We start from the raw sequence: 23,225 nt of genomic DNA, 5'->3' as shown, positions 1-23,225 counted from the left end.
GTGGGAGAGTCTAAGATAGCATGGGCAGAAATAGAAGACGAAGAAAGTAAACGGATCCCAGGGTTAGGCCTTGGGGATAGGACTAAAGCATTACCAGGTTTGATAGTACAGGTTTTGCCAAGATTATTGACAACTAGAAAGGAAGATTGGGACGCAATCTCGTCCTGTAAACAGAAACAAGATGAAGATACTAGTGACTTCTATTCCAGATTCGAGAAATGTTTCATTATAAATAGTGGCCTACAACCTAGTAGCGAGTCATATCCACACCTTTTTGTATCAAAATTAGTCGAGAATTCCCTACCATTAGTCAAAAATAGAGTGTACAAAGTTGAAAGTACTTGGCAGGCAAATACGCCATCCCAGATGTTACAAATGTTACAATATCACCAGAACAGAATTAGGGAAGAACAAGATCAGGAACAGAAACGTATGAAAGACACGAAAATGAAAATGCTAGTAGCTCAGACGGTCCCAGCCGACGGTCAGAGAAAAGGTGGGGCCCAGACCAATCATTCTGCAGCTCCCGTTAAAGGGACATGTAATTACTGCAAGCAGCCAGGTCATTACGTGCATGAATGTCCAGTCCTGAAACACAACATCGCGACAGGTAAAACTAAAGAAAGACCGCATCCACCTAGACATGAACATGGTCATCAACAGACCTCACAGAACGAACAGCCAATGCAGAATACACAGCCTATGCATGCTCCACCCCACCCAGCACAGACAGTAGCAGTACCGCAGCCACAGCCCATTGCCGCGACTCAGCAAGTCTCACAACAGATGTACCAGTATGCCCAATCTGCATATCCAGATTACCCCCGATATACATGAAACAGCCTAGAGAGGGAAGGTGATTTGCCTCTTATTGAAATTCCTGTAGATCAAGAAGGTCCTTATGTACATAGTCACGTATTGGGAAAAGACAGAAAGTTTTTAATTGACACAGGGGCAAGTCGCACTACAATAAGTCACAATGAAGTCCCAGGGGCACCCCTCTCAGGCTCACAGAATGTTTCCCTTGGTTTTTCAGGACAGCCTATTGTAAATGAAGTATCAGAACCAGTACCATTAGCTGTAGGTCCATTATCCCGAGTTACAGATTTGTTACTTACGAAATCATGTCCAGAAAATCTGTTAGGAATTAAAACACTGAAGGCTCTAGGAGCTATAATATGCTGTTCCCCGGAGGGAGTCAGACTCTTTCTACGGGATTTCAAGGGTCATTATGTTCTACGTGATTTTGATGTCAGATTGAAAAATGTACCAGATCACTTATGGGCAAAAGGCCCAGCTGATGTAGGTTGTATGCATATCACTCCACATCGTGTTACACTCAAGACAGGAGTTGTCCTACCCAGAATCAGACAATACAAGTTACCACCCGATGCTGTAGTGGCTTTACTGAAAATCATTGAAGAGCTTATTGCCCAGGGGGTGGTCGTAGAGACCGACTCCAATATCTGTAATTCACCCATCATTCCAATTCTTAAACGTACAGACCGCAATGCACCGCCAGTATATCGGCTGGTGATTGATCTTCGAGAACTGAACAAGTGCATCGTACCACAGTACCCTGTGGTCCCCGATATCTCCTCCCTATTGACTGCTATTGATTCAGAAGCAACGTTCTTTACTGTAATTGATCTCAAGAACGCTTTCTTCAGTGTACCTATTGATCCGGAGAGCCAATATCTCTTCGGATTCAGTTTAAATGGACGAAGTTTCAAATTTTCCCGCGCACCTCAAGGATTTACAGAAAGCCCCAGCATCTATAGTCAAGCACTGAAAAGACAACTAGATTGTATTCAAATGCCAGTTAATACCGCTTTACTGCAATACGTCGATGATCTACTGATCACCGCACGAAGTGAGCCCGAATGTGAACCAGCATCACTGACAGTTTTGCATTTCCTGGCCGACAAGGGACACAAGGTGTCTCCTTCGAAGCTACAATTCTGTGTTCAGCAAGTTGTGTACTTAGGTCACTTGCGGTCCAAAGTGGGGAGACAGCTCACTCCCGATCGCATTCAGTTAATTGTAAATATGCCACGACCACAGACACAAAAGGAAGTGCGGGCCTTCATAGGCCTCACCTCATACTGCAGACAATGGATTCCTCAATATGCATTTCTAGCTAAACCACTCATCCAGTTAACGACACAGGAGGCAGCAACTTCGCCTGCCCTCCCTTGGACTCAGGAACACACACAAGCCTTTGAGGAATTAAAGAAAGCTTTATGCCAAGCACCAGTTTTAGCGACACCATGTTACAGCAAACCGTTTACACTTTTTGTTACAGAACGTGACGGTACAGCATTGTCTGTCCTCACTCAAGATCAAGCAGGTTCACATAAGCCTTGCGCTTATTTTTCAAGTACATTGGATTCAGTAGCCCAGGCACTCCCTGCGTGCTTAAAGTCAGTAGCAGCAACAGCGTTAGCAATCAGACAAAGCGATTCAATCGTTCTAGGTCATCAGTTAACAGTACAAGTCCCACATTCTGTAGAGGTTCTTTTAAACAGAACCCAAACTCAACACTTGACTATAGCACGACTGACAGGTTACGAATTGACACTATTCCAGCCACACATAGAAATCAGACGCTGCAGTATCCTGAACCCAGCAACACTGTTACCTACAGATATGACAGATCCAGTTCCGCATGATTGCATAGAGATCATTAATGCAGTAACGAAGCCCCGACGAGACTTAACAGATGTCCCATTGACAAATCCGGACCTGACACTTTATGTGGATGGTTCATGTATGAGAACAAGTACAGGAGAGTTAGTGGCCGCGTATGCAGTGACCACTGAAACTGAAGTTAAAGAAACACATCGTATTGATACATTGTCTGCTCAAGCAGCAGAGCTCATCGCTCTGACCCGAGCCTGTATTCTAGCCAAGAACAGAAATGTCAACATATACACTGATTCCCGTTATGCATTCGGAGTTGTTCACGACTTCGGAGTACTCTGGCAGGAACGAGGTTTTCTGACCTCTCATGGTGCCAAGATACAGCATGGCCCTCTCATTCAAGCACTGTTAGAAGCAATACATCTGCCTTCAGCCATATCCGTCATGAAGTGTAAAGCACATACTAAAGTCACAGATTCTGTTTCCCAGGGTAACGACCTGGCAGATCAGACAGCAAAACATACAGCATTGACTCACACTCAGACAACTGATACGACAAAGACAACAGATCCGACAAACTGTATGACAGTCAGGGATCCCACACTAGATGTTATTGACATTCAGACACATGCTACTCCAGAAGAAATAAAGAAATGGATTGAACTAGGAGGGATCCAGACAGATCAAGGTTGGATGACGAAGGGAAAATCTACATGGTTTCTCCCTGACTCTATGGTTCAAGTTATGATAAATACAGCACATAGTCCTGCACATCTAGGAGAGAAAGCAATGCTAGACAGTTTGCAAAATCTCTGGAATAATAAACACTTACGAGCAGCCGCAAAACAGAAAGTGCGCACTTGCATGATCTGTTGTCAGTTCAATCCAGGTAAAAGCGTCCCTGTAGAGCAAGGTGGATTTCATCCTCCCGATCACCCTTTTGAAGTCCTCCAGATGGATTATATCCAGATGGACCGTTGTCGAGGATTTAAATATGTTCTCGTAGTTGTCTGTGCTCTGTCCCGCTGGACCGAAGCATACCCAGTCCCAGATTACACTGCTCCGACCACTGTCAAGCAGTTGGTTCGTGAATTCTTCCCACGATACGGCTTGCCTCGTGTCGTGTACTCAGATAACGGTCAGCCATTCTCATCTGCATTAATGAAAGAAGTTTCCTTATTACTGGGATACCAGTGGAAGTTCCATTGTGTCCGACATCCAGAAGCCGCAGGCCTTGTTGAGAGGCATAACCAGACACTAAAGATCCGCCTTGCCAAAATATGTCAGGAGAAAGGGGTCGACTGGATAGTCGCCCTGCCAGTGGCACTATTCTATATGAGAATGGTTGCCCATTCGAGATCAGGGCTATCCCCGTACGAGGTGGTCTTTGGAAGACCACCGAATATGTGGGGGACGCCCATTCCAAAAAAGATTACTGATGTTGATTCTAACATGTTGACAGATTACCTTGCCTCCTTGATGTCTGCACTCCAATCATGTCGTTCACAGGTTGCCGCAGCTTTCCCTGACAACACTGATGTAAAGCCACACGACGTCCGTCCTGGTGATACGGTACTCGTCCGAAATTTCGACAGAAAGAGTCCGCTGGAGCCCCGCTGGAAGTCTCCGAAGACCGTTCTTCTAACAACAAGGACGGCAGTGAAAATCGAGGGAAGAAAGGGGTGGGTCCATACGAGTCATATAAAAAAAATTTCTGGACTGAAACCTGAGCAAGACTCGTCCACCCCCACCAAAGACTGTGTCAAACAAAAAGACTTTACGGAATCTGAACGAGAAAAGACTCCTCAAGAACAATATCGCATGAAATTACGATCTAGCAAGTCAGACAGTTTAATTGTTTAAGTCCTCCCCTAGGTGAATCGGTTAAATAGTTTCTGACATGTATCCCCTAGATCGAGATAGAGAGAGAGAGAGAGAGGCAAAGAAACGTACATATTGTAAATCACTTCGTAGTCACTGCATAGTGACACTATTAATCATGTTTATTCTTAGTATTCTAATTATTGTTGTTAGCATCCTATTGCCTATCTATTACCCTATTTTCAAGCGTGAACAATCTGCTTACAATGTATCTGCTGAACACACTTTTAGTGAGTTACCTCCACACGAGCTTTCCTACAGACTCGCGCTGTGCAACAACACATTCATTAGTATGTTACATCATTCTCATCAAACTAACAATGCTACAAATTGCTGGATATGTGGCCGACTCCCTCCCTACCAGAATTACAAGGGAGCCCTGCCCCTCTTTCCATATCCGTTCACTCACAATGGCTCCTGCGGAGCATGGTTTAAAATAATTAATTCTTTAGATCCCGACATTGCTGTTTTCAATGGGGGCTGGGTTTGGGGAAATCTGAACTTGGTCCTGCTCGACGTCTGTTACCCAGATAAGGAGGGACTCCCCACCAGAATGGGAACTGATCTAGAAAATGAAGTATATGGATTAGGTAATTATACAATTAGCCTTATGATTCTCACTGTCGAATCCGAAGCCACACCAGTTCTACCCATTATGTCAGTACTGCCAGTCACTGGTGAATTATGCATCAAAAAGAAAGGTTCAGTACACTTAGGTCATAGTAAATGCACTACTGTGGTCGAATTCAGTGATCATGGAAAATCGTCCTTCAAAGCCATCAGTCACTCTTACTTTGTTTGTGGTCATACCGCATACATACGTCTACCTCCAGATTGGGATGGTACCTGTTACATTGCATTCCTTCTGCCACCTGTTTTTCTAGCTCCTCCTGATTACCATAGAAATACCAATCTAGTAAAGAATAGACCCAGAAGAGACATCCCACTTGTCGACTACACAGAAACGGCATGGGAACAGTACACCGATTTTAATAAAGGATTCTTTTTCTTTTTAGGACCTGTTCAGAATAGTAAATTAATACGCAGATTAACTAGAACACTTGAAGCAGTAGTGAATGAAACTGCCTCCGCCTTAGGTAACTTAACAGAAGAGCAGTCCGCCATGCGGGTTGTTGTCCTTCAGAACCGTCTTGTAATTGACGTCATCTTGGCAGATAGAGGTGGAGCCTGTAAGGTCATCGGGTCAAGTTGCTGTGTTTTCATTCCACAAAACGCACCATCTGTATATCAAGCTATCACCCGTCTTCATAAGATTGCAAATCAGATACATCAGAATCCAGGCACCTGGACTTGGTCCGGTTGGTTCTGGACAACGTTAACAGCTTGGGGATGGAAGATCCTATCCTTCCTAGGCATTGGCCTAGTCCTAGTATTCAGTTGCTGCCTGTGCCTGCAGTGTGGGCCAGCGATTTGTGGACTGTGTGCCACTTCTTGTATTGAACACTCCAGTTTTCTCTCAAAACATAATCGAAAGAAAGAAGAACAAATGATGTTACAAGAACAAACTGATCGGTTCATGAGGATCGATATTTCATGAAGGGTCCGTAGGGAACAAGGAGGGAATGAGGAAAATTAATTTTTGGTCATGTTATGTTCCCTAGCGCGTACCCCACCGACTCCATGTACCAGCTTAAAGTGCATGTAACTTCCCTCCTGTGCCAGCTATAAAGACGCAAATACATTTGCGTCCACCGTTAACATGTCCTCTTTCAGATCCACCCTGAATGGATTATGTAGTCCGTTCCTAAGTATGCTATGCCACCGTCTCTTTGTAGTACACTTTTCAGAGTAGGCCCTGAATTTCTGCCATCGAGCCTTTTTTGTGGCTCCTGACTCTGGCAGCCTCTGCCCAGGCTACCTCTGTACCCGTGAACTCTGACTTACTTTCAGCGCGGCCCCTCGCGCTCAGCTCAAGCCTGCTTTCTGCCAAGACTGACTATAACCTTCGAGTTATCTGTTCCGCTCCCCGAGAATACATTCCTGCCTACTAGATCCTGTAAACATCCTCTCCAGCTGCAGAGCCAAAGGGCCGACCTGTCTCAATGCAAGTAATTCATAGTCTCTGTTACCATGCTTCCATGGAAGGCCCCGTGCCCCCACGCTTCTCATGTAGACACTAGGCGCTCATACACGCATCCACAGTTAGCATAGAATAGCTTCTGCCCTAGAGACCTTTCTGCCCAGATAGTATAGTTCCTAAACATCAGATATCAGATATGATAAAAGTACAAGTTGATCTGACATGCCAGACTTCTGTCTCTTTCCGTCAGTGTAAATGTCAAGTCCCCTGCACCCCGTCAATCACACGTCATGCAGCTGCGCGCGCATCCAAGCTTCCAAATTCTGCTGACATCGCAACAATTCTGTTAGCACCACCCCTTGGTGCCACCCACTTGCGTCACCTATCAGTGACGTTTCTAGCACACACCTCTGATTCACGCCTAGTTTACGCCTCTTGATTACGTACTAATACCACGTGTATACTGTTATCTTGTCTTCTCTCAGCTGTTACGCCTCTTACATTGATTCTTATGGTATAAATCAAGTATATAAGCTATGTATTGTCAATAAACAAGAGCGCTCTATCCCTTCTGACACCCCTGTGGTGGTCAGAACATGATATCCTGATCAGACCATTCCTTTATGAGGAATAAAAACCCTTAGAAACTCTAACACCACGGACTCTGTCTTTTTTCATTCTGATTGAGTTATTATTGATTAAGTACTTACCTGCATAGAAATTAAGAGAGTAAATTAATTATTTACGTCATTAACATATAGTTCCTTATAAATAAAGAGTAATAATCACAATAAACCTAGCTCAAGTGAATTTAGCAATGAGAAGGATTTAACTTCATTTTTGAAAGAAGCAGTAGACTGATTCAGTCTAGTTTCTGGGGGCAAAGCACTCCAGATCCTAGGCGCTATCCCTGACAAAGCTTGTTTGTATGTTTTCTTCTTGTAGAATCTTTGTGGTTTCAGTAAAAGGTTATTGGCACTTCTGGATGCTCTGTTACCACATGAGGGCACCAGTTTTTGTGCCAGGTAGGGGGGAGTATTGTGATGAATGGCTGTATGTGTCATGCATTAAATATTTTATTCAAATTTAATTCTAGCTTCGGAAGGTAGCCAGTTGAGGAATCCGGATATGTGAGCATTTCTTTTGGAGCCAGTAATGAGTCTGGCTGCGGCATTGATTGATGCTTTTAAAGGGGCCAATGAGGATCTTGGAAGGCCGCAGAGAGACATTCCCATATTCCACTCTCGGAATAACTAGATTTTGTACTGCCAATTTGAAGTCCTTTTCAGGCAGGAAGGTTTTAATTTTCTCAGTGTGTTCAAGTGAAACTTTGCACCTCTTGTTGCGGTGCTGATGTGTTTCTGCATGTGTAGATATCTGTCCAGAGTTACTCCCAGTGATTTAGCTGAGGCGACGATAGGAGGTTGGCAGTTGAATGCTGTTAGGTGTTTGTCCCAATCCTGAATTATCGGTACTTGGGAGGGAGGCGAGATTAGGAGTAAATTCAGTTTTGGAGGTATTCAGTTTTTGACCAGGTCTGAGTTTTTCCTAGAGATTTGATGTCTTTCTGTAGTAGGCTTTTCTTTTCATTATTAGCAGCTTGAGGTGGTTGGCGGATGGCATAGCTCTATATCTACATTCAAATAGTCTTAAGGATCGTCTGTCCTCAATGAGTCTTCCATTGTACCAGGGTTTTGAGTCTTTGATTGACACTCTCTTCAGTTGTAGGGGGGGACCTCGTCTAATACCATGTTCATGGAGTTGAAGTAGAGGTTGGTGAGATCTTGAACATCAGATAGTCCTACTGGGGGAAGAAGGTTGCTGGAGCTAGAGGTTGTGATTTGGTTGGTATCGATATTTTTCAAATCCCTCTTCCATATTTAAGATCGTGTGAGTTGCACAGAATTAAGCTTCACTGATTCATTGATGAAGAAGGTGATGATATGATGGTCTGACCACTCACATTGACGGATTGTATCAAGCTGAATGGAATCTGCCTTAGAGATGACTAGGTCAAGGATTGATCCTTTATCATGTGTGGAGCTGTTACAAGTTTGAGTGAGGTTGATTTTCGTGAGGCAGTTTTTTTAGACTATTCACCGCTGAATCATTAGGGTCCTTCCAATGGAGATTGAGGTCTCCGAGAAATATGTGGGGAGGTTTGTTGTCCGGCATTAGTAGAAACAATGTCCATGAAATGTTCGATGAAGTTGAGGTTATCACCAGGTGGATGATAAAGAATGTGCAAAGAGCATGCTGGTTTGTTATTGCTAGTGCTCGCTAGGCATAGGTATTTGCAAGAGGGGAATACTGGGGGGTGTGATCTGTTCACTGAGAGATTGTTCCAGTGCATTCAGGCAATACCACCCACTGTCTTATCAATTCTGACTAGTATGATGATATCATGGTTTGGGGGTACCAGTATGTCAAGGATGGGCATAGAAAATTCCTTTAACCTTGTTTCGGTTAGAATTACTATATCCAGTTCTTGCATAAATATAAGGTCAGTGAAAGCGGCTGCATGTCTTGAGGCAGATCTACAAATTAGCAGTATACATTTGAGACGGGGCTTGATTAGGTTTGAGTTGGGTTCTTGTATAAGAGGAACTTGTCTAAAGTTGTTTTCAACTACACCTCTGGGAATAGGTTTTGTGAGTCTGAAAATTGGAAGCATTTGTTTGGATTCGGGAATGTTTGTGGTGGTTCTCTGGAATCACTAGTTTGAGGTTGGATTGTGGGTGCTCTTATGAGCGTAAGGAGAGTAAGGGAGAGTAAGGAGTTATCCGATAGCGGATTGGTCCTTCGGATTGGGCGGGTAGCAGTATTGTGGTGAGGAACTGATCTCCACCTAGGGGGCTGTTGTTTTGGGGTGAATTTGGAATGGTTAGTGTGGAAATGTGTCCTAGTTTTTTGTTCAGGTCTATCGGTCAAGGGTTGGCAAAGAAACATGTCACGTAGAACTTGTAGGTCCTCTTTGGCTTGCCATAAAGAGATTAGAATCTCGTCAAGTGTAGGGTCGGGTGTAGGTGGTGGTTTGCTTGGTGGTTGGATTGTGGGTCCATGAGGTGTGCTTGTGTCTCGTATGTAGTATAAGGGTGGCACATATTCTGGGTCATTGTGTTGCATTGTGCCTGGTTGCTTGTCCGGGCCGGTTAGGGGTGAGCCATCGGGGGGCAATGTGTATGTCGTAGGGGTGTGAGGTGTGGATGGGGTAGTGGGATGTTAGTTTTGCAGGTGGGAGGGATGGAATTGGGGGTTGTAAGTCCTTTTCAGGGGAGTCTGCTAAATCTGGGATGGGTGTCAATGCTGGTGGTGTAATAAAATTGGGGGGTCTTGTAAGGGAATCGGGCGGGTGTAGTACTGGGTTTGGGTATAAGTGTTGATGGTATTCTTAGATGAGAGTGCCTGGTTAGAAAATTGGGGTGGTGTTAGGATGCGTGATGTGGAGGAAGCTGCATGGGAGTGGGCGGTGGGTTTTGCCACTTTCTCCATGATGTCTAGCAAGTTTAGACTACGGTCTGATGATTGTATGAGGATGATCGCATTGTGATTAATGGTAATTGTTACTACGGCTTTGTAGATTGGGCAGGGGGAGATAGAAATTGTGAGGCCATGCACAGTTTTCCAGGTGGAGGAGATCGAGTTCATGTCTAGGGAGGCTTATCTCTATTGTGCTCTTCTTTTGGTGTAGAAAATAATATTGGTGGTTATGTGCCCTTTGTTTGTTGGGAAGAAGGGGTCTGAAGAGGGAGTTTCGGGTGTGATTTCAACAAATTGTGTTTAAAGCGCTTCGCTGCTTTTTTCAAAAGGTTGCGGGAGGTAATTAATGGTGTAGGTGTGTAAGCCTGTGCGTTCCATACTGGGATTGGTTCTTGTTGGTGGGGAAATATTGGTGTGGGGGGGTTATGTGTGGTTGTGGGATAGGGACCTTTGCAAGGTCCTACGGTGTGGGTGGATGAGTTGTTGTTAGACAAGAGGAGGGGAGGAGGTATTGGGAGTACAAAGGTGCAGGTGTCTATTTAGGTCAGAAGGGAGAGGGAGAGGGTGGAGTGGAGTAGAGGTTGTTCCCCCCTGGAGGTGGTTTGCCCGCTGAGGACGTGAAATAAATGACGGACTAGGGCAAAATAAATTCTCACCTCTGTGATCAAACTATTCATTTCACCACCAGAATTCAAGACTACATTGCAAGCCATGGTACTGTCCTAATTGGACTATGGGATAGCCACACTTTGTGGAACACAGCATTCTCTCCTAGCCCCAGTGAATGCACCTCTTAATGAAGTAGTGAAGCTGGTAACTGGCACAAGACACTTCAAACACATCACCCTAGCCCTCTTAACGTTCCAATTGTTCCCCATAGGAGCCAGAAACACACTCAAATGTGGTTGTCTGTTACACCAAGAGATATATAGTGGACCCCTGAAATGCAGAGCTTGCAGATTTACCATATCAAGAGGAAGTCACTCCATATAAAAACCCACCTTCTTCTGACCAGAGCCCCCTAGAAAATAAAAACCTATTCATGTTCTTTCTACAAAGCAGCCCTCAGAAACTGGACCTCCGTAGGTATGGTTTAATGGAAGTAATCACATTAGATGAACATGGAAGCTTGAAGTTAGAATGTGAGAGATGACGGTTGGGGAAATTAGTTGCCTGGAAGATACGTAGCTTTTGCTCGCATCATAAAGGAGCTTATTTAACTTCCATTTGTGTATCGTGTTACTGCCCAAAATTGACGCAGAGTTCCGGCCAGGCCTTATTTCCCCAGAGATTAGCACAAACCAATTATTTGCCATGTTCAAGCAAAAAACAATCCTGCTGAAGACCCTGGGTGACTCCTGTTCCTGAAATGATGAGACCACCATCCAGGCACAAGACTCTTGAAAGACTCTGACATCCCTTGTCAGTCCATGCCAATTGATGGGACTTGGCGATAAAGGGAACCTTATGTTCATAGCAGCATATTTTCAACCACCAGACATACACTATGTAAATGTAACTCTTTTATCAGACTAACAAACTCACTATGTTTGTAATGATTCTATAGTACCACTCTCTGACACCTCTGGATCTTGTTTGTTTTATGTAAAATATGAAAGGAAAATATTCTGATATGTGACTCATTTTTTAGTCAATGAAAACTCGACTTTAAGACACCATGCTCAACACAAAAAACAAATAATTGGCAAAATATATTTAAATATCCAATAACCTCAAAATTGTAAATAACATTTTGCTTATCTTTTTTTTTTACAATTTTTCTATACATTTTACCTCTATGACTTCCACCAGAAGGGTTGCATATTGAGAAGTGCCCTGGGAATTCTGAGATTTTCACAGCTTGCATTTAAGTATCTGTCTTTCTCTTCTGCGTCACCTTCCTTCTGCAATTCTAATAAAACATTAAGAATCTGGATTTGTGTTAAATTTGAGCTTTCTGGCCACCCCACTGCATGCATTAGGTCCCTGAATCCAGTTCTATATATACTTCAAAGTCCAGGTTTTCTCTTTTTGTCTTTGTAAAAAAGCAGATGGCAAAAGCCAGGATGCAAAGGAAAAATAGAACTGGACAAAATACTCATGCATTACACTGAGCAGCCTCAACTCTATCACTGAAAAAGGTTAATGTAGCTTATTTGAACTTGCTGCAACTTCCAATGTTTTTACTGTAATTTATGTACATAAATTGCTAAAACTTAGGCTGGGTGCCTAGCAGTGGTGCATTTCTCATTGCAATTGTGGCCAGGGAAAGGGTGTTGAGAAAGGTGGATGAATGATTCTATGAGTGCAGTGCCTTTGTTATTTTATATATGTGTAGACAGATAGTGGTTAGCCCTAATAAGTGCAGTGCGTCTCTCTATCATTGACCTCCTAAGAAGAGCTTTTAGCTATGGATCTGATGTATTTTGCAGATCAAGCCCTGTCCAAACAAGCTGTAGATATTTACAATTCTCCAGTTGATGCCAAACCTTTCTTATTTAGACACCCATTGTTCCCCATGTCCTGGCGTGCTAGACAGCAGAGCTTGGCTGTATTGTAGTTCTGAAAAACAAAAGGTTCACTACAGACCAGCCACTTCGCACCCACGGCTTAAGATTCTGACATTGCAAAAAGGTTCTCACAACGCAGGGCTTAAAGCAATGTTGCTGTGCTGCATTGCACGAGCCGGATAAAACTGAAAAGCTCCATAAGGGCACTCTTCAGCTCTCTCCCTGCACTGGCTTGTTAGAGGCTGCCTAAACCTAATCGAGGCACTGTTGTGTATAGATTTAGATTCAGTATGCATATTCCAGATTCATGCCCTTATATAGGTACAATTCACATTGCCCTTGTATAGGCATACAAAATCCAGTCCTTATTTAGGCATAGCCCATTCTACCTAAATACAGGCATGGCTACTTCCATCCGCTCATCTACGTCACACCGACTTCTTGGAAAACCAGACTCTTAAGTTGAAGGGGCTTCCCATTGCCTGGATATTGAATTCTCCAAGAACTAATTTATTATGTATGAACATCTATTCCTTAGGAGGTTATTCATGACGTTCATATGCCATACCTTTACGTCAATACTGGCATTCCTAAACATCTTCTAGGTATAAATATACCTTCACTTGCTATGGCAAGGCACGTTGTGGTTTGCTGCAGTTCGACTGCCTACTTGCACGACACAGTTCGCTACAGCTAGAGCTGAAGGTAACCAACTCACCAGCTTACGTACTGACTACAAGCTGACATCCTCCTGCCGAGAATCCAGTCTTTCTTACTCCCCTTGTGGGGTTTTTGGAAATCGAGTCCTGTGAAAGAGATATCAACCCCTCTCACTCTAAGGTATGGAGCTGATTAGAACCTAGTGAAACCTTTGGCAATTCTTGGAAGAACTAAACTATAACTAAAAGACATCACCTACTTCTTCCCTAGTACTAGACTTAGGTTAGGTACTCTGGGGTAGGATTATTTTAGAAGCACCAGTTGAGTATTTCAGCCTGTGTTATTTATGTATGTATTTTTTTATCTGTTATAGCAACAGACAATGCCATTGCAGTATTATTTTATATTACTGTTTACGCTGTATGCATTATACTTCGCATTCTGTCTAACGATTGTAGTAGTTCACCTCTCTTGCATGAGAAAGAAGACTGTTCAATAAACCCTTTTATTGAAACCCACGTCTCACTATTTCTTTGCAACTCTGTAGAATCGAAGCATGCACGATTGACTGAGTGAAATAGTTATCTATTGCTTCCACGACTCTGAAGATATTGTTCCGGTTTCTAGGGGAATCAAAGTTGCCATGTTTATACGGTTGTCAGAGACTAATCCCTTCTTGTTTATTTCAGAAAGTTTCTAGTGACCTCTGAGTTAGCTGGCACACACACAATTAAGTTTAATGTAGGAGGACATACTGACGCGCGTAGAGACTGACGACAAAACCTTGTGTACAATTATGAATATTTGCATTTTCCTATTGCTATAGTGGCTTTTTTGGCGAATTTTTGGACATTGTGATGTTTATGAGACTGATGATGATACCATATGTATAGTTATGAACATTTGCATTTTCTAATTGTTATAGTGGCTTTATTTGCAAACGCTTTCAGATTGTGATGGTTTTTAATCTTGTATTTTAATTATATTGATTGCATGTTTTCACATGTATTTTAGCACTTGATGTCCTTGTTTTTTATTCATTGTGAAATATATTGTTTTTTTATGTGGAACACAACTAAATTTGTGAATAAAAACTCTTATCGAAGCAAGATATCTCTCCGTAGTTCATACATTGAGGCTCTTGATTATCCTTTAGCTATATCTCCTACCTAACTCACGTTAGGATTTATGTTGCCTAGGAAATTTTGAATATTTGACAATTACCCTGTCCTAGGAACAATATACGGAATCAGGGGGTCCGTGTTTTACTAAAAAAAATGGAGGACATACTGACCTCAGTTCTATGTCAAATCTTTAGTGTATATTATTCCAATGCGCAAAGCCTATTGAGAATATAGGAACTACACCACAGCACCCCTGCACCATGGTACAAGGATGCCTGCCTTGTGGGCAGTGATCTTTTTTGTACAAAAACAATCCTAGGATAAAATAACGAGAAGTGCCAATTGGTAGGTATTAGAATTGTCAGCCTAAGTGTGGTCTTCCCCCCAAACCTATTGCCTGCTTACTTTTTTGGGGGCGAAATAGTTTTTTGTTGGCCTTAGGACATTGTGCACTTTTTCACTGCTAAGCCGGTTTAAAATGCATGCTCTCCCTTCAGTAAACATAGTGTGATTGGCATATACCAAAATGGCATATTAAGTCCCTTGTAGAGCGGTATACTACATAACCAGGGCATTGTAATTAAAAGCTACCAGTGGGCATGCAGCACTTTTTTTGCCACTCACTTAAGTAGCACTCCAAAACATGTCCAAGGCCTGCTAGTGTAGCCTAAATGCAGTGTCAAACTTCTATGTCAACTTTGCATTTCAACTAACCAAGTCTTAAACTTCCCTTTCATTACATATAAGTCACTTTCAGGTAGGCCCAAGGTAGCCCATAGGGCAGGGTGCTGTGTAGTTTTATATTCATTGTTGGACATTCACTTTTCAAATTTTACATGTTTGGTAGTGAAAAATTCCCAAATTTGTTTTTCGTTACTGTGAGACCTACCCAGCAGTGGGCCATGCAGGTAAGAGTGTTAGGGCCGGGGGATTCAACAGATGACCACGAGGTGAAATTAAATAAATAAATAAATAATTTTCCCTCATCATTGTCTGTCAAAATCCCCTCCACTAGGAACCACTACCTCACAGCTCTTACCTGCTCGTGGGGCCCAGCGGACCTACCCCTCCCGTAGGATAACATTAGGAATTCTGTATTACATTTAAAAAGCTGCAATTCCTGATAGAGAGGAGGTGGATATATCATGTGTGGTACCTATTGAATTGTAATGTCAGATTTTTCATTACAACTTTGAAAATGCAATTTTAGAAAGTTGTCATTTTCCTGCCCTTATCCCTTTGTGTGTGCAGCCTGTCTTGGGTCACATCACATGACGGGCTATAGCTGACAGTTGGACTTTGTGTAGTCCTATTTGACAGTCATGAATCAAGGGATTGGGTGTTTCTGAATGTGCCATATGCTGGCAGGATGGGGGCGGGCTCAGCATATCCCCATTTACATCAGAATAGCCGGTGCGATGCCTTCACACAAAGGGCCTAACAACCCTGTATTGTCACGGCAGCCAGTTTGGAGCAAGGGCAGGGGAGTGAGGAAATTCCATGCAGTTCAAAGAACATTTCAGAAGCTTCTCCCACCTTCCAGGAGAAGGGCACCAGGATATAAATATAGGACCTTCACCCCCAACTCTTCAGTTCACTTCTGGACCTTTGGATACTCAGCCAGGAAGAAGGACTGCTGTGCTGTTACACGGACTGACACTTTTCTGGACTGCTGCTCTGGCAAAACTACTGCCCTCCTGTGCAGACCTGCTGCCTGTCGTCATCATGGCTAGGAAAGGAGAATTGGACCTGCAACTCTATTTTAGCCAGGTACTCCGAGCAACTCCAAGGGAAAGGCTGCTTGCCAGGGCCCTTAATAGTGGAGTGGTATTAATTTTTTGCAGGTGCATGGTCTTGGAAAGTAATCTAGTCTGTTTTTTCATTATACTTTTTATTGCAGTGAACGTAAATGAAGAAGTATTTAAAGTGGTCAAGTCGATTTGTAATGTTTCTACTGATGTCTTTAAGTAAGTGGACCATGGATTGATTTTATGTTTGAAGATCTCTTGCAAAATCAATTTCAGGGTGCCCGGTGTCGGCGTGATACATCTGTTATAGTACTTTACAAAAGACCACATACTTGACCATGTGATGCCTTCTAGGCCAAATTCAAGTCTCACCAAGGGTCCCCTGGTATAAACACTCTTCTGTATATTTTTAGATGTAATTTTTCGATGGTGTTGGTGAGTTGACCTGGAAAAGCCTCACTACCGTAGCTAATTGCGGAAGGTAATACTGCCCTGAGTACCTTTCTAATTGGCGCAGTGGATGGACTTTCAAGGGCAGCGTGTAATTGACACAGTCTTGTGGTTATTAACGCTGCCTTGTTCTTTATGTGACGCTTGTGTGTTGTTGATTCGCCGTTTGCAGAAAACCATGTGCCCAAATAGTTATAGGATATGGCTTCAGAGATTTTTAAGGGACCCAGGGACCATTTGTTATTTTTTTTTGTGTCCTTCCGAATGATAGAACCTTTGTTTTTGCTTTGTTTACTTTCAGTTTATTTACACTATTGTATAGGTGGAGAGAGTTTAGTGCTCGCTGGAAACCTATTTTTGAGTTGTCGAGGAGGACAATGTCGTCCGCGTAATGCAATATTGTGCTCTTTGTGTTGCCGACTTTTGGGGAGATTAGATTAGCGTTGGTAAGCGCCCGCGACATGTCCGCTGTATATAAATTGAACAACATTGGAGCAAGGACGCACCCCTGCTTTAACCTTTGGGTGGCATTGATCTTCTTGGTTAGCGCAGTGTCTGACAGCTTGACCCTCACCCAGGTAGTTGTGTATAGCAATATGATGGAATTGAGAAGGCCGCCGGGAATGCCCCACACCTGCAGTTTTCTCCAAAGAATGCCTCTGTCCACCAGATCGAATGCAGATGAATAGTCCACAAAACATGCGTAGAGTGCTGGTGTCTTCTGGTTTGTTGCCTGGTAGGCAAGGTAGGATAGGGTGATTAAGTTGTCCAGTGTGGAGGAATTGGGTCTAAAGCCAGTTTGGCAAAAAGGAATTATTGCGTGTGTTGTTGCCCAAGCCTCTAGATCTTTTAAGAGTACGGCTGCATAGATCTTAGCCTCAATATACAACAAGGCTATCAGCCGATAATTACAAGGGTTCAGTCTATCGCCCCTTTTAAAAATTTACTGCAATATTGAACCTCTCCAGCTGTCGGGTACTTGATGGAGTTTAGTGCAGGTTGTAAACAGTGAGAGAAGTATTGCAAACCATAATGACGAGTCTTCTTTGAACAGTTGGGCCGGGAGGCCATTCGGACCAGGTGCATCTGAGGATCTTTTTTTGCTTAGTACTTTTTGAACACTATTAATCGTTAATGTGGAGGCACTGTCCTCTGAGTCATCCGAAGGATCTGAGTATTCAGGCTGAGAGGCTCATGTTTGATCAACTACATAGAGGTTGTTTACGTGCGAAGACTACATTGCTTCAGTGATGGAGTTGCTCCTTACTTGGTCTTGGCTTGTTTTGTTTTTGATGTATGTCCATAGGTCTGCCTGATTATGATTGTCCATGATTGAGTGGACATATTGCCAATCCTTTTCCCTCTGTTGATTTTTTCCCTGCCATATCAATTGCCTATGCTTTTTTCTTGCGCCCTGGAGTTCCAAAGACAGCTCGACTTTGGTTAGTACATTGCAAGTTTTCTTGCATGCCGTTGTTAGCTTACGAATGTGCTGTGAGCTTGCAAAAATCGTTTGATTATTGTTGTTTGGTATTACCTGGTGCTTCCTGGGGCCTTTTTGAGGATTAAGTAATTCATGGATGCCCCCAATAATGGGAGTCCAGTGAGATAGTAGGTATTCGCCGCTTTGGGCTTGCAAGGACTACAAAATTCCGTAAATTGACCCAGCCCCATTTTATCCTCTGAATTAGGTGAAATCTTTCGTCTAAGTTCAAGCATTTGGGCTCTTCGCAACCAGATATGGGCCCATTCACGCCAGATGTTTGATGCCTGCACTGAAATCCGGCGTGAGAAGTCTTCAGACCTTCTCTTAGCACAGCAGCATAATCAATCCACTGGGACTGCCAATGCATTACTCTAGCCTTTCTATACAATTTAGCAGCAAAAATCAGGGAGAATTGCACCATGAGGTCTCAAGAGCAAGCAGCCATTCAAGTTGATTTTGCTGCCACTCGCGTAGAAAATCTACGCGAGTGGCAGCTAATCTAATTGAATGGCGCTCTCTTACCGCGACTGCTCGTGAATGCTGGCTTGGGAACTGCCTGCATTACAAAATCCAACGAGGGGAAACTAAATCTCGCTCACCAGCTTGCATATTCTAGAGCCTTGCAGCAGAAAAATCCCACCATGCGGTGATCGGCAGGATTTGTCCAGGACTCTTTATTAACTTTCTCACAATAGGCACAGCAATTTCATGCAATTCTAGCTTTACAAACCTTAATAAATCCCAAATTGAGCAAACAGCATGGGTGGATGCACTGGAACACCCGTGCTGCAGCCATGGAGTGCCTGTGACTAAGCAGCGCAAGCTGCTGCGTTGCATTACATTTCTTTAAAAAAACACACAAGGGCATCCAAATTAGACCTTACATAGCTTTGCTAATTCTAAATAAGCAATGTGTTGCTCTGTGTCACCTTGTGCAATACAAAAGTGTAGTAAATCTGGGCTCATATCATTAAAAAAAGTTACAGCATCCACAAAATAATATTTTCTGAATGTTGTTCTTTCTGACAAGTCTCCACTATTGTATATCATATTTGCTGCATCTTTTACACCTTCTCTATTTATTCAACATAACTTTTTAGACAGCTGGCCTGCTTGATTTTGATGGACAGTGGTTCAATGAATATAAAAAATTCCAAAATATTGTCATTTTTACGCACACACACACACACACATATGGCTTTGGGACAGGAAATTTGACAGGAACGATAGTAATGTCGAAGCAAGTCTAGTGTCAGAGAATATGTAGATTCATGGTTTTATGTTAGCAGTGTGGTTCTGACAGCCACAATATGCATTAAAGTGTTAATTTACGTAATTATATGCACAATTAATGCATGAAAGAACTAATGGGTGACATGAAAAGTGGTCAGTTTTGAATCTCATGTCTTTCATGTCATCCTTTTTCCGCTGGGGTCAGGTTGACGAAGGGTACACATGTTGTGTGTAAGTTGTCCATAGACATACTTTGCACGTCTTTCCTGACTCCAATAATAAGAGTTGTCACCCCGATGTAGAGGACAGAAAGAGTTGCCTATGTCAATGCACCCTGAGAATATTGTAGGGCAATTTAAATATTCATTAATAATTAATGTGGCAAATAAAGGCCAGGCATTCAAAGGCTCTCTAGTATTGCAAAGTGCTTGATTTGTGTCTGGCCTTTTTTTGTATTCTGAACTGAAGGCTATATTTGTCAGTTTGCCTGATGAGGGCAAGTGGGGGTGTCACCATCATCCCTTCCAGGTTGACATCCACTTTGAATTAATGGGACTAAACAAACTGAGGATGCGTTTTCCTACATAATGAAGTGCTCCCGATGCCCTGCCAATTACTTTCCGAGTATTTTCTGCTCTCCCCACTTACTGCGCTCATGCTTGGCTATAAAACCGAGACGCTACACACTGCAGCATCCTACAAAGGCATGCTAAAAAGAAATAACAAAGGGGTATATTCACAAGAACGTGTGACAACTACAGCAAGAATAGCGGAATGCAACTTTCAACATCGCAGCCTATCGTAGCAAAATAACCCTGTGTCTACGTGGAATTAACAACGCAACGGTAGCATGCAATAGACATCAGACAACATGGCAAATGTCCGTGTGAAAATTTACGGCAATGCCGCAAAAATGCGGTACGCGATTGCAAAAAAAATGCGATTAGGCAAATCGCGGGACAAAATTCAGAGATAACCAAACACAGGCCTGCAAATCCCACGCGTCTGGCGTTACAATACACCATAAATACCACGGAATAAATAGACCAGAAACAAGCCAAAGCATGTATGCATGAACCCTGACCCAGCGCAGAGGCTAACTCAAACCCCACAACCCCCATATTCCCTGGGCCCACATACTACAAGACCCCAGGGACACGTGCAGATATTATGTTGAACTGGCTACGGGCACATGCGCCCGGCTCCTTTATTGGCAGGGCCACATGAACAGCGACGCCTGTGCTGGATGTGTGTGGGGTGAGTGTAAGCCATTACGCATGAAATGTCTGGTGCTAGCAACCACTAGAACATTGGATACCAATGTTCAAATGGAACCAATACAAATTTTCCAACTCTTCTCTTTAATGTATACTTCTAAGTGCAATTTTGGGGAGAAAATAGAGCTAAACCTGTGTTCCTGGACACTAATAATAACAGATAAGACACTTTTGCGCGTTGATTCCACAAATTTATATTGGGCACATATATCTACAGCGCCAAGCCACAGAGAAATGGCGTTGAGGACCCCAAGGTCTACCCTTCAGGGCCATCCAATTTATCCGAGAAGGGGTCCCGGACCTGACCTGCACAGAGTTAGTGACCCCAGATGCACTGCGGCCGGCACAGGCTCCCAGCCACGGGACTGTGACTTGCAATGCAGTCAGATGGGCCACGCGACCTCAGTGGGTCACCATCAATGTCCGTGGTGTGTGTTGCGGAGGGATTCGGGGGACAGTGGAAGGGTCCTCCAGTGCATGACGCAGAAAGGTATGTTTTTATCCGGAAGCAGCAAATGGAGGAGTGGAATGCTACAGCTTTGTTGCTACCACCAATTCGGTATCAACTACATGAGGATGAAAACTGCCCCATAGTTCATAGACTCAGACGCCACCAAAGGCCGACCAGAGAGTGTCCATAAATATCAGGGAACAGACTTAGTGGCACCGGTGCTGAGTGTGGATGCAGTCTGCGATGATGCCGGTACACTGATAAGTACTCCGCCATTGCAAAATCTTGACTCTGTTACCTACTAGACTGCAGTGTAGGCCTGAGGCAGCAGTTAGCAGTGTGAAATTTTATCTGTCTTTGCATACTCGATGTTCAGTCCAAATCAGTGCGCTTAAAGGGGGGGGGCGTAACAGGCAACATTTCCGATGGGACCCCCACTGGCTGGGGTGACATGGTAGCCTCCACTACACTCCATACACCAGAGGTGTATGTCAACGTGGATATGTGTGTGTTCTGCATTCTGCGGTCTGTCCAGCACATCGCCGCTACTCTTTGCATTGTGTACTTTCCCAATCATGGATCTACTGCATCCTTTACACATGCCTGGTTGCCACCTTCCCCACATTCGGATATTGTGTGGCTGAGGTGCCATGCTGTTGATTCGTCATGCTTACGGCTAGCCCAGGTTACCATTGTAAGTTGTACTGTCGTGTCTGGTGGGTGGGCATGTTGTTGTGCATGTTGGTTGTGAATTTGTGATATGTGCATTGCCAAAGTTGTGGATTGCATGGTTGTGGAGTTGAGATAAGTAGGGTGTTAACTGGGAACTTGCCCACAGCCTTGTGTTGTTGGCTCGCGATGCACAGCGCTAGTGATACCAGGGCAGTTGTCGGTAGTGTACGAACATCTCCATATTGATGATCCTATTCTCTCCACCAAGATGCATGGCGTCATCCTCTTACGCCTCTCCTTGCGTGCAATGAAATTTAATCTGTATTTGCAGACTCGATGTTCAGTCCAAATCTGTGACCTACTCGAGCGCAACTTAGGCTGTGAGCAGTGTAGGGCGGAGGCAGCGGTCAACACGGGCCATTCACCGTGAGTCGCCAGCATAGGTTGGTGGCCCCACTGGCCTGCGCAGTTCAGGTTCAGTGGCACCTCCGTGACTCTGACCTGGCTTTCATCTGAAATGAGCCACAACTCCATATTACTCCTCTCCGTGGGACCACTGGTGTGAACTCTGCTATTTGTTATTCACGACTAGGCGCTGGAAGTGAGACCTACTGGTCCGCAGGGTAGTCCTGCCCCCTCATCCACGTATTGCCGACTGTTGGTGCACACGGTTTGTGGCAGCACATGTCCCCAGCTGGCGTTGAACAGGGTTTGTGGCAGCACGTGTTGCTGACTGGCGTTGAACAGGGTTTGTGGTAGCACGTGTCGCCGGTTGGCATTGAACAGGGTTTGTGGCAGCACATGTCGCAGGATGCCCATTTGGAACTATACCTCATGGATCGAAGGGAGTCTGGTGCTGTGGCCGCTGGCATGGATTTGAGGTCACTGCCATTCATGAGCCAGGACTCCGTTTCACATATGGGACCCACTGGGCCGCAGAGGACTATGGTAGAATATGTCAACGAGGAAGGAGTAATGTGGGCCAGCGTTGGGGGCCAGCGATGGTCTCAAGGGCTGCCAGGCTCCCAGGCCTCGGGCTTGGGGCTTACACAGGCACGTGGTGGGGCCTCCTTGAGACACGCCGCTGACGGTTGCTGATCAGTGTGGCCTGGCTGCACAGAGCCGGGCCTGACAGGTTTGTGATCCAGCGACATGGGGTATGGTATCGGACTTATGGCAGGGTGGGAGTCGCTGCCCTGGCAGAGATGTTGAGTTTTCCGGAAGAGCAACACGCCCAGGGCTATGTGCTATTTATTCACACCCCTACGCTGGCCTGGCGTACGCTGGGCCATCCCACTCTGCTCGCGCTTAAAGGGTGGGGCGTAACAGGCAACATTTCCGAGGGGACCCCCACTAGCTGGGGTGACATGGTAGCCTCCACTACACTCCATACACCAGAGGTTTATGTCACCGTGGATATGTGTGTGTTCTGCATTCTGCGGTCTGTCCAGCACATCGCCGCTACTCTTAGCATTGTGTACTTTCCCAATCATGGGTCTACTGCATCCTTCACACATGCCTGTTTGCCACCTTCCCCACATTCGGATATTGTGTGGCTGAGGTGCCATG

The sequence above is a fragment of the Lissotriton vulgaris genome, chromosome 2_2 (assembly GCF_964263255.1).
Source record: "Lissotriton vulgaris chromosome 2_2, aLisVul1.2, whole genome shotgun sequence".
NCBI classification, from domain to species: Eukaryota; Metazoa; Chordata; class Amphibia; order Caudata; family Salamandridae; genus Lissotriton; species Lissotriton vulgaris.
Note: the sequence above shows the minus strand (reverse complement) of the source record.